Source organism: Paramisgurnus dabryanus, chromosome 9 (assembly GCF_030506205.2).
Source record: "Paramisgurnus dabryanus chromosome 9, PD_genome_1.1, whole genome shotgun sequence".
NCBI classification, from domain to species: Eukaryota; Metazoa; Chordata; class Actinopteri; order Cypriniformes; family Cobitidae; genus Paramisgurnus; species Paramisgurnus dabryanus.
Genome location: NC_133345.1, coordinates 5,022,423 through 5,040,680, shown reverse-complemented (window position 1 = coordinate 5,040,680; position 18,258 = coordinate 5,022,423). Strand labels below are relative to the sequence as shown.

The 18,258-nt window shown below is 35.7% G+C and overlaps 5 non-coding genes across 5 annotated transcripts; all 5 read left to right on the top strand.

Moving 5' to 3' along the window:
- Positions 1-395: 395 nt before the first annotated feature.
- Positions 396-560, top strand: LOC135726989 (U1 spliceosomal RNA). The gene has a single exon (XR_010525075.1). It is a non-coding gene; the product is annotated as a U1 spliceosomal RNA (small nuclear RNA).
- Positions 561-7,814: 7,254 nt separating this feature from the next.
- On the top strand, positions 7,815-8,005 carry LOC135726999 (U2 spliceosomal RNA). The gene has a single exon (XR_010525084.1). It is a non-coding gene; the product is annotated as a U2 spliceosomal RNA (small nuclear RNA).
- Positions 8,006-8,812: 807 nt separating this feature from the next.
- Positions 8,813-8,977, top strand: LOC135726958 (U1 spliceosomal RNA). The gene has a single exon (XR_010525047.1). It is a non-coding gene; the product is annotated as a U1 spliceosomal RNA (small nuclear RNA).
- Positions 8,978-16,220: 7,243 nt separating this feature from the next.
- LOC135726997 (U2 spliceosomal RNA) lies at positions 16,221-16,411 on the top strand. The gene has a single exon (XR_010525082.1). It is a non-coding gene; the product is annotated as a U2 spliceosomal RNA (small nuclear RNA).
- A 783-nt stretch (positions 16,412-17,194) lies between these two features.
- Positions 17,195-17,359, top strand: LOC135726990 (U1 spliceosomal RNA). The gene has a single exon (XR_010525076.1). It is a non-coding gene; the product is annotated as a U1 spliceosomal RNA (small nuclear RNA).
- Positions 17,360-18,258: the final 899 nt, after the last annotated feature.

The window sequence follows — 18,258 nt, the reverse complement described above, 5'->3', positions numbered from 1 at the left end:
CAACGACAACGGGTAAGTCATTGAGCCCTGTGTTTTTATTTATCCACGTTCTAAAATTGCTATGCTTTCGTTGTTTCTTGATTGCTCTGTACATTTCTTTGTTTCTATTCCACGTAAAGTTACTTTGTAATAACGAAACCATATATTTGAATGCGCAATTTAAATCCATTTGATTTAAATTGTTTCACATATTTCACTCTACACGGTTCAACCGGGCTGGAAACGGAATAAAAATAGGGTAGATCTCGAAGAATGTTTGGTCTCAGACGTGGCTTCGTGCGCTTTCCACCTGGTCACACACAGTAATGAAATGTTAGTCGGACGGCCTTCGGGGGCGCCGTTGATGTGATCGGTCACAGGAAGATGCGGCCGTCTGGCCTCAAAGGGTGTCGCTCATACTTACCTGGCAGGGGAGACACCATGATCATGAAGGTGGTTCACCCAGGGCGAGGCTCAGCCATTGCACTCCGGTTGTGCTGACCCTTTGCGAATTCCCCAAATGTGGGAATCTCGACTGCAAAATTTCTGATAGTGAGGGACTGCGTTCGCGCTCTCCCCTGACCTATGTGTTAAAAATAGATTCTTTTGTCGTTTTACGTAAAATCCAAGAGACGTCTAACCACGGCCCAAGAATACATTAGTCATCAAAAAAGCGGCTATTCAACGACTACATAATTTCTAATAGACAGCGAATATGTGTCTAGGCTAAAACAAGGCTTAATTTGGGCTGTCAGTGAAAATCTAATAGACGTTTGACCATTCCAAAAGAATAGACTAGCCATTAAATAGAACCACAATCAAACGGCTACATGTCTAAGAGACAGTCAACAAAATAATGCTTAGATGATTCTTTTATTTCCAATATAAGAGGTTCTCGGGAATGGCAATCATCCAAACTAATAAATTATAAAGGCTTTTATAAGAAAATGACAACAGTTAAACAACATAGACAGCGTTGGGCAATACAAAATGCTAATAAATACAAGACAAATTGAAATATTGTACATGCATGTACATTAAACAAGCCAACAAATCTGCCAATGGGCTACGACAATTTTTCTTGAATTAAGTGTTTATATCTAGATTTGTTTCTTACCCCTTTGGCAGATTTATTTGCTTGTTTTAAGCCCAAATTCGCTTAAATTTTGAGTTTTTTTCTCCCTAAAGGCTAGGCTTATTTCCTTAGGGCATTTTGCTCATCAAAAAATGCATCTTATTTTAAGACTTTCTAGATATTTGTACAGTGAAAACAGTTCGAAATAACAAGTAAGAAATGATTTTTTGCAATGTATTCATTCATTCGCTACCCTTCATAATACAGCTGTCGAAAAACCACAGCAACGTCGACAGACCTGGAAGCGTAGCTGTATTTGTTTAACTCACAAAGACAACGGGTAAAGTATTTTCTTGATTACCTAAATGACTTGCCGTAAGAAAATAAGTTTAGGTTTAAGGGGGGGAAATACAGTTTAAAGGGATATTTCAATTTATGATGATAATTCTGTCATCATTTACTCATGCATACAGGCTTACAACAACACGAGGATTAGTTTTTTTCTGAGTAACACAAAAGAAGGTATTTTGAGGAATGATGGTAAACCCACAGCAGATAGTCACCATTGACTTCCATAGTAGGAATAAAAAAAATATGATGGAATTTATTAGGTACCATCAACCGTGTGCTAACCATCACTTTGCAAAATATTTTCTTCATCATTTATCACGATACTTCCAAAATATTTTTTCCTACTAAGTCAATGTTTCATTATTTGCTTTACAAGCTTAAAAATGATGGTGACATGATTCCATGGTAATCACAAACAGTTAAACAAGTAAGATAATCACCATTACTTTTAAAAGCATTTTGAAAATTGCTTGCTTATGCTGGGAGTAAAGGTATTTCACGCAGTGCGCATCCTCTTTAAAAGGTAATGTATGCTTCTTTTAAAGCTGACACATTTGCCACATTAAAATAACAGAAATGTGTACTTTTTAAACTTTTTGGAGCCGGTGTGTCTGTGTTCTTGGGGCACACATCTACATGTAAAAGCAGAATTGCTTATTATTCTTCTCTATTTCTTGTATAGGTCAATTATGAGTGAAGAACCGTTCACCAAATGAAGACCGCAGCCAGGTGACGGGATTCTGTGGTAATCGCAAACAGGTAAACCAGTAAAATAATCATCATTTATTGTTAAAATAATTTTGAAAATTGAAGTTCTGTGTGTTCTTATTGTACTTTATTTATTTCTGCAGGTAAGCACCATACCGTAAGCTTCATTCCCTTTATAACAGGTAAGGTTCATACTGTTTTATTCTTTTGTACTGTTTTATTCGTACTGTTTTAAATCATTCAGTAAATGCAAAGTTAAACTGATGTGTTTTTAATCTAGATTTAAAAGTGTCTACTGTTGAAGCACATCTGATCTCTTCTGAAAGCTGATAATAACTAAATGCTGATGCACCTTGTTTTGAGTGAACCCCTGTTTTTTCTAAATGACCTGATCCTATTGCTCCGAGTAATCGGTTTCATATTCGATTAGCATATCTGTCATGTATTTCGGCCTGTAGCCATGAAGTGGTTTTTAAACAAGTAACAGTACTTTTTTAATCCATTGTCCATTGCAATAATCGGCCCTGCTGGTGATGAAAGCATGAACAAGTTTCTCTAAGTCCTGTCTTGAGACAAAACCTCCAATTCTGGCAATATTTCTGAGATGGTAGTAAAAGCAGAATTCCTTATTATTTTTCTCTATCTCAGGCTCTATGGCATATATGTCATGATTTTATTTGTCTATTTATATGTCTATTTACAAGGACTGCCTTGGCCAAACGTTATTGTTAATTAATATTGAAGCAGTTATTTAACATATTTCCTTTGAGTAGTGATTTGTGTAATGATCCATATATCTATTTTTATGTATATTTTTAACTTAGGAATGTGATTTTAAAGCACATATTTGTTATTGTATGACACCTCTCATGTTATGAAAGTAAAAAATAAATGTATTTTCTGATGTCTTGCATTTCTGTTTTTAAACTGTTAATCCTTATCAAGTGCTATACATTAGAAAGTGGATAAATAACAAAAATGTCACTCCTGACAGCTGATAAATTAATCGTTCTTTATAGCACCACTGAGGTGAGCATTTTTCAAGGCAAGATTCTTTATAGAACCGTATAAAAAGGTTCTATATAGTACCCAAAAAACGGGTTCTGCTATGGTTACAAGCTGAAGAACCCTTATTTGGTACTATTTAGGAGCATTTGTCTTTAGAGTGTTGCGTAGGTTCGAAACTTTCAATCTTTAAACCAAAAAAAAGGGTCACACGGTTTTATTTGTGGTGTGGACATGAACACGCTGCAGGCATTGAAATGTAATTTGTAATTTATTGTCTCATTTCATATTTAACAAATAGAAAGCAAAGTGCTATTCAATCAGTTTAACTAAACAACTGGTGTTCCTCAATTTTGGGGCCTATTTTGTTCAGTATATCAGTTTTGTTCAGTTTTGTATGTGCATGCAAAAAGCATTCAGCGAGCAAATTAACTGAAGCTTTACCTTCGTGTTTCTTTTTGTATGAGTGATAACTGTTTCTGTATGTATTTGTATGGTTTTTTTACAAGTATAGAGTGAAATGCACACGGTGAGTAATGAACGCAGACCTTCAGTGCCGGATCTCTGACCCGCTAACCTCCATCCCGACAGCCAGCGCCTTCTCCGGATGCCATTGCGGTATCGCTCCTCGGCTTTTTGGGTAAAATCGAGTGGACACCGGGGACTACACGTTTGAATGGATTTTTGACCTTCGGCTATGGAAGCGAGGCTTGCTCCGTCCACTCTGTGCATCGACTCTGGCGCTTTCCGGGGACAAATAAGGTGAGTTTAAAACCAGAGTTTGCTTCTTTTGTGCGTGGTTGCCAGTTTGTTTGCCAATCCGTGGTCATAATATGTTCCGCTTCGTGGTTTCTCCATCGCTCAGTACTTTTCTGTGTTTCTATTTTACGTAAAGCTAACACCAAAACGATTGTGGAAAGCACTATATAGATTGTTCTCAAAGAAAAAACGAGAAACAAACCCATGTGAATATGGGTCAAATTATCTAGGCGGAGCACTTCGTTCAAAGAAAAACGCAACAGAATTGTTTGCGTTGAACAAAGACAATGGTGCGTGCAGACATCGAATGTGTATTGTGGATAAAAAATGGCCAGTGGGGTGGGACAATTTTTCTTGAATTAAGTGTTTATGGGAAAAGTTAACGAATTTTTTCTTACCCTGTAGGCAGATTTATTTGCTTGTTTTAAGCATAAAATAACAGGAGAAGAAATTGTGTAGGGGGAGCAGAGGGGTTTTTTTTTCGTTCAAAGAAAAGCAGCGTGGCACGAATGAATGTTTGGCTGAAATGCTATCGTAATTTCCCCCTTAATTTTCCTTACAAACATGAAACCAGAGAGAAGGGCCAGTTGGCATCGAATTGCACCTTGTATTCGGTGATTGATTGAGGAAAAATATGCGTATGTGTATATATACACTTGTTTTGTTGAACAGAGACAATGGCCGCGTGCTCCAGCGTCACCTATATGCCTATTTCACAAAATGGCGCCTTTGACCGGAAGTAAGGAAAACATCGTTCAGGTTGCACCACTACGATGGCCACTCAATATAGTATGGACTGACAGCTGCTTTGTTTTCTCCTACACATGAATTTACTTGTAAAAATAACAATAACATATATTGTCGATTGGTGTTATATTATTTTTTTAGCATTTCGTCTTATCAAAATATATCATGTTAGACAGCTGTCAATTTTAAATAAAATAACGAGACATACATAACTATTCGTGTCTGCTCCCGTTTATTGTAATGAGTCTGCACATTTGGAGAAATACTTAGACATTTTACTTCTTATTTCTTTAGACTGAATAATTATTTCTTATTAATTCCAAAGTATGAGACCCGATGATCTAATCGTGGTGTATGTGCTATTCCTCGTTTGTTTGCCTGCATCCATTGCTTTACGGCTTGCTTGTTGCGTTGAAATGCACATTTGATTTCTTTACCAGCATTGGATTTAGACCATTCAATGAGAAGAGTTAACAGCGTTTATTATGATTGATAAGCCCTCAACGGAGAATGAAGTCTGCATACATTAAAAGCCTTATTTTGTTTTTATCGTGTGCCTTCCAAAATGTATGCGACGAAACTTAAATCACGCAAAAAATGAATGGTAACTAGACGTGCTTGTTGTGTGCAGGGAGTGCATTTATTTGTAAACTTTTGCTAAATCAAAATGGTTTATTTGTATTTGCTTTTTACCTGGGTTTTATCAGGTTCGCAGTCGGGACATTTTTAATCCATAGTGTATGGAGTTATCTAGTAGAAAATGATCTGCTGTTTTTTGGTAGAATGTTGTGTGAGTTAAAGAAACGAGGAATAAAACACACACCGCGATTAAAAAAATCAGATCGCATACTTTGTAATTGAAAATAAATAATAATTAATTTCAAAGAAATAAGAAGTAAAATGTGTAAGTATTCCTCAAAATGTGCTTTGGACTAAGTCCCCCGTCATCACAGCAAACGGGAGCAGACCCGAATAGGTATGTCTAGTTATTTTATTAAAAATTCCCAGCCGTCTGTAAATTCATGTTTGAAAGAAAAAAGTAAATGAATATCTTACTTACTGTTTTTGTCTTGTTTTCTAGTGAATATCTGACAATTCTTAAATGGAGATACATTTACTTGGTAAGCAAAGTGGCTTAAGATATTATGTATTGTAATAGAAAATTGTTATAAAAACGTTTTGTTTTTGCTGGGAATTCTTGTATATATTTCACAGCTATATAATTAATTATAATAACGCACTTTTTGTTGATAAACATGTTAAAAAATACATTAACACAGAATAATGTGGCAACAAATCAAACGTGCATTTAAATGCAACAAGCAGAAAATAAATAAATAAAGCAAATGCATGGAAAAGAAACGAGGAATAAAACAAACACCGCGATTAAAAAAAATCAGATCGCATACTTTGTAATTGAAAATAAATAATAATTAATTCCAAAGAAATAAGAAGTAAAATGTGTAAGTATTCCTCAAAATGTGCTTTGGACTAAGTCCCCGTCATCACAGCAAACGGGAGCAGACCCAGATAGGTATGTCTAGTTATTTTATTTAAAATTTTCAGCCGTCTGTAAATTCATGTTTGAAAGAAAAAAGTAAATGAATATCTTACTTACTGTTTTTGTCTTGTTTTCTTGTGAATATCTGACAATTCTTAAATGGAGATACATTTACTTGGTAAGCAAAGTGGCTTAAGATATTATGTATTGTAATAGAAAATTGTTATAAAAGCGTTTTGTGTTTGCTGGGAATTCACAGCCATATAATTAATTATAATAACGCACTTTTTGTTTATAAACATGTTAAAAAATACATTAACACAGAATAATGTGGCAACAAATCAAACGTGCATTTAAATGCAACAAGCAAAAATAAATAAATAAAGCAAATGCACGGAAAAGAAACGAGGAATAAAACAAACACCGCGATTAAAAAATCAGATCGTATACTTTGTAATAATTGAAATAAATTATAAAAATCAACAGGTTTATATTTAAAACAAGTAAAAAATATCTGCCAGCGGGGTAAGAAAAATAAACTTAATTCTAGTTTCAACTTAATTCAATAATAAACTCAATTTAGGTTTATTTTTCTTACCCCACTGGCAGATATTTTTACTTGTTTTAAGCCTTAACCTATTACATTTTAGAATTTATTTCAGTAAACAAGACTTAAATTCTAAGCCACTTTGCTTATTAAGTAAATGTATCTTGATTTAAGAATTATTTTTTAACTCGAAAACATGAATAAAATACTAAGTAAACGAACAGATTGGGATGTTCAAAACACTTAAACATTTTTTTTTCACTCTACCCTTCATATTACAGCTGTCGAAAAACCACAGCAACGTTGACAGACCTGGAAGCCATGATATATTAGCAGTTTTTAAAATAAGTTAAATCTAGAATCCTTATTGGTTTTAGATACTTAAAAGCAATGAATGATCTTCTTTCTTTTGAATTGATTTGGTATTATGGAGGAGCTCTGTGTCTGGTTATTGAAGATGATTTGGTCTTTGCTCCTATGTTGGCTTATTTTTTGTTATTTCCGTTACTATATATATATATATATATATATATATATATTTCCCCTTTGTTTTGTCTGATTTGAGGTTATGAAAATGTTTTAATTTGTAATAAAGGTTTTTTGAAAATTCTAAATTCTCTCTCTCTCTCTCTCTCTCTCTCTCATGAGCGTGGATCAGTTCCTGCATCAAGGAAAAAATGCGCATCCTGGTAAATTTCAGAAGTTAGACGACTGAGCTGCAGCGGACAGCGTAAGATTTATGAAAACACATTTGAGAAGAAAGGCAAAGCATGTTTCACAGTTAATCCAAGACCATAATGACAATTTTGCGCTCTGTTTCCCGAAGCTCGTGGAGGCGTGGAGCAGCATACACAGTTAAGGTATGTGCGATCTACCGGCATTACCTTTACGATCGACGTATTGGATCTGCAAGCTGCAAGCAAATTAACTGAAGCTTTACTTCATGTTTCTGTTTGGTTAAGCGATGACTGCTTTTTCCCAACAGTTTGTGTGTGTTTTCTGCATGGGTTTAGAAAACATGAACTTCTGATCTGCTAGCTCAACGTTCTACCTCTGTAACGTATAGAGTTAAATGCCCGCTAGCCTCCACCCCAAAAGCCAGCGCCTTCGCCGGCTCCCCCTTTGGCTGCGTCTATTCCGGTATCGCTTCTCGGCCTTTTGGCTAAGATCAAGTGTAGTATCTGTTCTTATCAGTTTAATGTCTGATACGTCTCCTATCCGGAGACTATATGTTAAATGGATTTTTGACCTTCGGAAATGGAAGCGGAGCTTGCTCCTTCCACTCCATGCATCAACATGGTATTGCAGTGTTTCCATGAATGGTGCGCTCCCCTTCTCGGGGACAAATAAGTCAAATACAAAAAAAGAATTTGCTTCTTTTGTGCGTGAATGACGGTGTTTTTTCTAATACGTGTGTTTTAAAATTGCTGTGTTTTCGTTGGCTTTATTGGTTTAACGAAAAGCTTGCGTGGAAATGAACACGCTGATAAAGAAATGTTTTTGTAATGTATTTAATTATTTTCTTTACAAGTTTGTGGTGGTGATCCGAGGACGAATTAAACATCCTCGACACAGCTGAAGGTGCAACAAAAGCGAAAGAGGCCGATTGGAATGTTAAAAACACCTGAAAACTTTTTTCACTACCCTTCATACTACAGCTGTCGAAAATCCACAGCAACTACAGCTGTCGAAAATCCACAGCAACGTCGACAGACCTGGAAGCATAGCTGTACTTGTTTAACTCACAACGACAACGGGTAAGTCATTGAGCCCTGTGTTTTTATTTATCCACGTTCTAAAATTGCTATGCTTTCGTTGTTTCTTGATTGCTCTGTACATTTCTTTGTTTCTATTCCACGTAAAGTTACTTTGTAATAACGAAACCATATATTTGAATGCGCAATTTAAATCCATTTGATTTAAATTGTTTCACATATTTCACTCTACACGGTTCAACCGGGCTGGAAACGGAATAAAAATAGGGTAGATCTCGAAGAATGTTTGGTCTCAGACGTGGCTTCGTGCGCTTTCCACCTGGTCACACACAGTAATGAAATGTTAGTCGGACGGCCTTCGGGGGCGCCGTTGATGTGATCGGTCACAGGAAGATGCGGCCGTCTGGCCTCAAAGGGTGTCGCTCATACTTACCTGGCAGGGGAGACACCATGATCATGAAGGTGGTTCACCCAGGGCGAGGCTCAGCCATTGCACTCCGGTTGTGCTGACCCTTTGCGAATTCCCCAAATGTGGGAATCTCGACTGCAAAATTTCTGATAGTGGGGGACTGCGTTCGCGCTCTCCCCTGACCTATGTGTTAAAAATAGATTCTTTTGTCGTTTTACGTAAAATCCAAGAGACGTCTAACCACGGCCCAAGAATACATTAGTCATCAAAAAAGCGGCTATTCAACGACTACATAATTTCTAATAGACAGCGAATATGTGTCTAGGCTAAAACAAGGCTTAATTTGGGCTGTCAGTGAAAATCTAATAGACGTTTGACCATTCCAAAAGAATAGACTAGCCATTAAATAGAACCACAATCAAACGGCTACATGTCTAAGAGACAGTCAACAAAATAATGCTTAGATGATTCTTTTATTTCCAATATAAGAGGTTCTCGGGAATGGCAATCATCCAAACTAATAAATTATAAAGGCTTTTATAAGAAAATGACAACAGTTAAACAACATAGACAGCGTTGGGCAATACAAAATGCTAATAAATACAAGACAAATTGAAATATTGTACATGCATGTACATTAAACAAGCCAACAAATCTGCCAATGGGCTACGACAATTTTTCTTGAATTAAGTGTTTATATCTAGATTTGTTTCTTACCCCTTTGGCAGATTTATTTGCTTGTTTTAAGCCCAAATTCGCTTAAATTTTGAGTTTTTTTCTCCCTAAAGGCTAGGCTTATTTCCTTAGGGCATTTTGCTCATCAAAAAATGCATCTTATTTTAAGACTTTCTAGATATTTGTACAGTGAAAACAGTTCGAAATAACAAGTAAGAAATGATTTTTTGCAATGTATTCATTCATTCGCTACCCTTCATAATACAGCTGTCGAAAAACCACAGCAACGTCGACAGACCTGGAAGCGTAGCTGTATTTGTTTAACTCACAAAGACAACGGGTAAAGTATTTTCTTGATTACCTAAATGACTTGCCGTAAGAAAATAAGTTTAGGTTTAAGGGGGGGAAATACAGTTTAAAGGGATATTTCAATTTATGATGATAATTCTGTCATCATTTACTCATGCATACAGGCTTACAACAACACGAGGATTAGTTTTTTTCTGAGTAACACAAAAGAAGGTATTTTGAGGAATGATGGTAAACCCACAGCAGATAGTCACCATTGACTTCCATAGTAGGAATAAAAAAAATATGATGGAATTTATTAGGTACCATCAACCGTGTGCTAACCATCACTTTGCAAAATATTTTCTTCATCATTTATCACGATACTTCCAAAATATTTTTTCCTACTAAGTCAATGTTTCATTATTTGCTTTACAAGCTTAAAAATGATGGTGACATGATTCCATGGTAATCACAAACAGTTAAACAAGTAAGATAATCACCATTACTTTTAAAAGCATTTTGAAAATTGCTTGCTTATGCTGGGAGTAAAGGTATTTCACGCAGTGCGCATCCTCTTTAAAAGGTAATGTATGCTTCTTTTAAAGCTGACACATTTGCCACATTAAAATAACAGAAATGTGTACTTTTTAAACTTTTTGGAGCCGGTGTGTCTGTGTTCTTGGGGCACACATCTACATGTAAAAGCAGAATTGCTTATTATTCTTCTCTATTTCTTGTATAGGTCAATTATGAGTGAAGAACCGTTCACCAAATGAAGACCGCAGCCAGGTGACGGGATTCTGTGGTAATCGCAAACAGGTAAACCAGTAAAATAATCATCATTTATTGTTAAAATAATTTTGAAAATTGAAGTTCTGTGTGTTCTTATTGTACTTTATTTATTTCTGCAGGTAAGCACCATACCGTAAGCTTCATTCCCTTTATAACAGGTAAGGTTCATACTGTTTTATTCTTTTGTACTGTTTTATTCGTACTGTTTTAAATCATTCAGTAAATGCAAAGTTAAACTGATGTGTTTTTAATCTAGATTTAAAAGTGTCTACTGTTGAAGCACATCTGATCTCTTCTGAAAGCTGATAATAACTAAATGCTGATGCACCTTGTTTTGAGTGAACCCCTGTTTTTTCTAAATGACCTGATCCTATTGCTCCGAGTAATCGGTTTCATATTCGATTAGCATATCTGTCATGTATTTCGGCCTGTAGCCATGAAGTGGTTTTTAAACAAGTAACAGTACTTTTTTAATCCATTGTCCATTGCAATAATCGGCCCTGCTGGTGATGAAAGCATGAACAAGTTTCTCTAAGTCCTGTCTTGAGACAAAACCTCCAATTCTGGCAATATTTCTGAGATGGTAGTAAAAGCAGAATTCCTTATTATTTTTCTCTATCTCAGGCTCTATGGCATATATGTCATGATTTTATTTGTCTATTTATATGTCTATTTACAAGGACTGCCTTGGCCAAACGTTATTGTTAATTAATATTGAAGCAGTTATTTAACATATTTCCTTTGAGTAGTGATTTGTGTAATGATCCATATATCTATTTTTATGTATATTTTTAACTTAGGAATGTGATTTTAAAGCACATATTTGTTATTGTATGACACCTCTCATGTTATGAAAGTAAAAAATAAATGTATTTTCTGATGTCTTGCATTTCTGTTTTTAAACTGTTAATCCTTATCAAGTGCTATACATTAGAAAGTGGATAAATAACAAAAATGTCACTCCTGACAGCTGATAAATTAATCGTTCTTTATAGCACCACTGAGGTGAGCATTTTTCAAGGCAAGATTCTTTATAGAACCGTATAAAAAGGTTCTATATAGTACCCAAAAAACGGGTTCTGCTATGGTTACAAGCTGAAGAACCCTTATTTGGTACTATTTAGGAGCATTTGTCTTTAGAGTGTTGCGTAGGTTCGAAACTTTCAATCTTTAAACCAAAAAAAAGGGTCACACGGTTTTATTTGTGGTGTGGACATGAACACGCTGCAGGCATTGAAATGTAATTTGTAATTTATTGTCTCATTTCATATTTAACAAATAGAAAGCAAAGTGCTATTCAATCAGTTTAACTAAACAACTGGTGTTCCTCAATTTTGGGGCCTATTTTGTTCAGTATATCAGTTTTGTTCAGTTTTGTATGTGCATGCAAAAAGCATTCAGCGAGCAAATTAACTGAAGCTTTACCTTCGTGTTTCTTTTTGTATGAGTGATAACTGTTTCTGTATGTATTTGTATGGTTTTTTTACAAGTATAGAGTGAAATGCACACGGTGAGTAATGAACGCAGACCTTCAGTGCCGGATCTCTGACCCGCTAACCTCCATCCCGACAGCCAGCGCCTTCTCCGGATGCCATTGCGGTATCGCTCCTCGGCTTTTTGGGTAAAATCGAGTGGACACCGGGGACTACACGTTTGAATGGATTTTTGACCTTCGGCTATGGAAGCGAGGCTTGCTCCGTCCACTCCGTGCATCGACTCTGGCGCTTTCCGGGGACAAATAAGGTGAGTTTAAAACCAGAGTTTGCTTCTTTTGTGCGTGGTTGCCAGTTTGTTTGCCAATCCGTGGTCATAATATGTTCCGCTTCGTGGTTTCTCCATCGCTCAGTACTTTCCTGTGTTTCTATTTTACGTAAAGCTAACACCAAAACGATTGTGGAAAGCGCTATATAGATTGTTCTCAAAGAAAAAACGAGAAACAAACCCATGTGAATATGGGTCAAATTATCTAGGCGGAGCACTTCGTTCAAAGAAAAACGCAACAGAATTGTTTGCGTTGAACAAAGACAATGGTGCGTGCAGACATCGAATGTGTATTGTGGATAAAAAATGGCCAGTGGGGTGGGACAATTTTTCTTGAATTAAGTGTTTATGGGAAAAGTTAACGAATTTTTTCTTACCCTGTAGGCAGATTTATTTGCTTGTTTTAAGCATAAAATAACAGGAGAAGAAATTGTGTAGGGGGAGCAGAGGGTTTTTTTTTTCGTTCAAAGAAAAGCAGCGTGGCACGAATGAATGTTTGGCTGAAATGCTATCGTAATTTCCCCCTTAATTTTCCTTACAAACATGAAACCAGAGAGAAGGGCCGGTTGGCATCGAATTGCACCTTGTATTCGGTGATTGATTGAGGAAAAATATGCGTATGTGTATATATACACTTGTTTTGTTGAACAGAGACAATGGCCGCGTGCTCCAGCGTCACCTATATGCCTATTTCACAAAATGGCGCCTTTGACCGGAAGTAGGGAAAACATCGTTCAGGTTGCACCACTACGATGGCCACTCAATATAGTATGGACTGACAGCTGCTTTGTTTTCTCCTACACATGAATTTACTTGTAAAAATAACAATAACATATATTGTCGATTGGTGTTATATTATTTTTTTAGCATTTCGTATTATCAAAATATATCATATGTTAGACAGCTGTCAATTTTAAATAAAATAACGAGACATACATAACTATTCGTGTCTGCTCCCGTTTATTGTAATGAGTCTGCACAATTGGAGAAATACTTAGACATTTTACTTCTTATTTCTTTAGACTGAATAATTATTTCTTATTAATTCCAAAGTATGAGACCCGATGATCTAATCGTGGTGTATGTGCTATTCCTCGTTTGTTTGCCTGCATCCATTGCTTTACGGCTTGCTTGTTGCGTTGAAATGCACATTTGATTTCTTTACCAGCATTGGATTTAGACCATTCAATGAGAAGAGTTAACAGCGTTTATTATGATTGATAAGCCCTCAACGGAGGATGAAGTCTGCATACATTAAAAGCCTTATTTTGTTTTTATCGTGTGCCTTCCAAAATGTATGCGACGAAACTTAAATCACGCAAAAAATGAATGGTAACTAGACGTGCTTGTTGTGTGCAGGGAGTGCATTTATTTGTAAACTTTTGCTAAATCAAAATGGTTTATTTGTATTTTCTTTTTACCTGGGTTTTATCAGGTTCGGGACATTTTTAATCCATAGTGTATGGAGTTATCTAGTAGAAAATGATCTGCTGTTTTTTGGTAGAATGTTGTGTGAGTTAAAGAAACGAGGAATAAAACACACACCGCGATTAAAAAAATCAGATCGCATACTTTGTAATTGAAAATAAATAATAATTAATTTCAAAGAAATAAGAAGTAAAATGTGTAAGTATTCCTCAAAATGTGCTTTGGACTAAGTCCCCCGTCATCACAGCAAACGGGAGCAGACCCGAATAGGTATGTCTAGTTATTTTATTAAAAATTCCCAGCCGTCTGTAAATTCATGTTTGAAAGAAAAAAGTAAATGAATATCTTACTTACTGTTTTTGTCTTGTTTTCTAGTGAATATCTGACAATTCTTAAATGGAGATACATTTACTTGGTAAGCAAAGTGGCTTAAGATATTATGTATTGTAATAGAAAATTGTTATAAAAACGTTTTGTTTTTGCTGGGAATTCTTGTATATATTTCACAGCTATATAATTAATTATAATAACGCACTTTTTGTTGATAAACATGTTAAAAAATACATTAACACAGAATAATGTGGCAACAAATCAAACGTGCATTTAAATGCAACAAGCAGAAAATAAATAAATAAAGCAAATGCATGGAAAAGAAACGAGGAATAAAACAAACACCGCGATTAAAAAAAATCAGATCGCATACTTTGTAATTGAAAATAAATAATAATTAATTCCAAAGAAATAAGAAGTAAAATGTGTAAGTATTCCTCAAAATGTGCTTTGGACTAAGTCCCCGTCATCACAGCAAACGGGAGCAGACCCAGATAGGTATGTCTAGTTATTTTATTTAAAATTTTCAGCCGTCTGTAAATTCATGTTTGAAAGAAAAAAGTAAATGAATATCTTACTTACTGTTTTTGTCTTGTTTTCTTGTGAATATCTGACAATTCTTAAATGGAGATACATTTACTTGGTAAGCAAAGTGGCTTAAGATATTATGTATTGTAATAGAAAATTGTTATAAAAGCGTTTTGTGTTTGCTGGGAATTCACAGCCATATAATTAATTATAATAACGCACTTTTTGTTTATAAACATGTTAAAAAATACATTAACACAGAATAATGTGGCAACAAATCAAACGTGCATTTAAATGCAACAAGCAAAAATAAATAAATAAAGCAAATGCACGGAAAAGAAACGAGGAATAAAACAAACACCGCGATTAAAAAATCAGATCGTATACTTTGTAATAATTGAAATAAATTATAAAAATCAACAGGTTTATATTTAAAACAAGTAAAAAATATCTGCCAGCGGGGTAAGAAAAATAAACTTAATTCTAGTTTCAACTTAATTCAATAATAAACTCAATTTAGGTTTATTTTTCTTACCCCACTGGCAGATATTTTTACTTGTTTTAAGCCTTAACCTATTACATTTTAGAATTTATTTCAGTAAACAAGACTTAAATTCTAAGCCACTTTGCTTATTAAGTAAATGTATCTTGATTTAAGAATTATTTTTAACTCGAAAACATGAATAAAATACTAAGTAAACGAACAGATTGGGATGTTCAAAACACTTAAAAAATTTTTTTTCACTCTACCCTTCATATTACAGCTGTCGAAAAACCACAGCAACGTTGACAGACCTGGAAGCCATGATATATTAGCAGTTTTTAAAATAAGTTAAATCTAGAATCCTTATTGGTTTTAGATACTTAAAAGCAATGAATGATCTTCTTTCTTTTGAATTGATTTGGTATTATGGAGGAGCTCTGTGTCTGGTTATTGAAGATGATTTGGTCTTTGCTCCTATGTTGGCTTATTTTTTGTTATTTCCGTTACTATATATATATATATATATATATATATTTCCCCTTTGTTTTTTCTGATTTGAGGTTATGAAAATGTTTTAATTTGTAATAAAGGTTTTTTGAAAATTCTAAATTCTCTCTCTCTCTCTCTCTCTCTCTCATGAGCGTGGATCAGTTCCTGCATCAAGGAAAAAATGCGCATCCTGGTAAATTTCAGAAGTTAGACGACTGAGCTGCAGCGGACAGCGTAAGATTTATGAAAACACATTTGAGAAGAAAGGCAAAGCATGTTTCACAGTTAATCCAAGACCATAATGACAATTTTGCGCTCTGTTTCCCGAAGCTCGTGGAGGCGTGGAGCAGCATACACAGTTAAGGTATGTGCGATCTACCGGCATTACCTTTACGATCGACGTATTGGATCTGCAAGCTGCAAGCAAATTAACTGAAGCTTTACTTCATGTTTCTGTTTGGTTAAGCGATGACTGCTTTTTCCCAACAGTTTGTGTGTGTTTTCTGCATGGGTTTAGAAAACATGAACTTCTGATCTGCTAGCTCAACGTTCTACCTCTGTAACGTATAGAGTTAAATGCCCGCTAGCCTCCACCCCAAAAGCCAGCGCCTTCGCCGGCTCCCCCTTTGGCTGCGTCTATTCCGGTATCGCTTCTCGGCCTTTTGGCTAAGATCAAGTGTAGTATCTGTTCTTATCAGTTTAATGTCTGATACGTCTCCTATCCGGAGACTATATGTTAAATGGATTTTTGACCTTCGGAAATGGAAGCGGAGCTTGCTCCTTCCACTCCATGCATCAACATGGTATTGCAGTGTTTCCATGAATGGTGCGCTCCCCTTCTCGGGGACAAATAAGTCAAATACAAAAAAAGAATTTGCTTCTTTTGTGCGTGAATGACGGTGTTTTTTCTAATACGTGTGTTTCTTTAAATTGCTGTGTTTTCGTTGGCTTTATTGGTTTAACGAAAAGCTTGCGTGGAAATGAACACGCTGATAAAGAAATGTTTTTGTAATGTATTTAATTATTTTCTTTACAAGTTTGTGGTGGTGATCCGAGGACGAATTAAACATCCTCGACACAGCTGAAGGTGCAACAAAAGCGAAAGAGGCCGATTGGAATGTTAAAAACACCTGAAAACTTTTTTCACTACCCTTCATACTACAGCTGTCGAAAATCCACAGCAACGTCGACAGACCTGGAAGCATAGCTGTACTTGTTTAACTCACAACGACAACGGGTAAGTCATTGAGCCCTGTGTTTTTATTTATCCACGTTCTAAAATTGCTATGCTTTCGTTGTTTCTTGATTGCTCTGTACATTTCTTTGTTTCTATTCCACGTAAAGTTACTTTGTAATAACGAAACCATATATTTGAATGCGCAATTTAAATCCATTTGATTTAAATTGTTTCACATATTTCACTCTACACGGTTCAACCGGGCTGGAAACGGAATAAAAATAGGGTAGATCTCGAAGAATGTTTGGTCTCAGACGTGGCTTCGTGCGCTTTCCACCTGGTCACACACAGTAATGAAATGTTAGTCGGACGGCCTTCGGGGGCGCCGTTGATGTGATCGGTCACAGGAAGATGCGGCCGTCTGGCCTCAAAGGGTGTCGCTCATACTTACCTGGCAGGGGAGACACCATGATCATGAAGGTGGTTCACCCAGGGCGAGGCTCAGCCATTGCACTCCGGTTGTGCTGACCCTTTGCGAATTCCCCAAATGTGGGAATCTCGACTGCAAAATTTCTAAAAGTGGGGGACTGCGTTCGCGCTCTCCCCTGACCTATGTGTTAAAAATAGATTCTTTTGTCGTTTTACGTAAAATCCAAGAGACGTCTAACCACGGCCCAAGAATACATTAGTCATCAAAAAAGCGGCTATTCAACGACTACATAATTTCTAATAGACAGCGAATATGTGTCTAGGCTAAAACAAGGCTTAATTTGGGCTGTCAGTGAAAATCTAATAGACGTTTGACCATTCCAAAAGAATAGACTAGCCATTAAATAGAACCACAATCAAACGGCTACATGTCTAAGAGACAGTCAACAAAATAATGCTTAGATGATTCTTTTATTTCCAATATAAGAGGTTCTCGGGAATGGCAATCATCCAAACTAATAAATTATAAAGGCTTTTATAAGAAAATGACAACAGTTAAACAACATAGACAGCGTTGGGCAATACAAAATGCTAATAAATACAAGACAAATTGAAATATTGTACATGCATGTACATTAAACAAGCCAACAAATCTGCCAATGGGCTACGACAATTTTTCTTGAATTAAGTGTTTATATCTAGATTTGTTTCTTACCCCTTTGGCAGATTTATTTGCTTGTTTTAAGCCCAAATTCGCTTAAATTTTGAGTTTTTTTCTCCCTAAAGGCTAGGCTTATTTCCTTAGGGCATTTTGCTCATCAAAAAATGCATCTTATTTTAAGACTTTCTAGATATTTGTACAGTGAAAACAGTTCGAAATAACAAGTAAGAAATGATTTTTTGCAATGTATTCATTCATTCGCTACCCTTCATAATACAGCTGTCGAAAAACCACAGCAACGTCGACAGACCTGGAAGCGTAGCTGTATTTGTTTAACTCACAAAGACAACGGGTAAAGTATTTTCTTGATTACCTAAATGACTTGCCGTAAGAAAATAAGTTTAGGTTTAAGGGGGG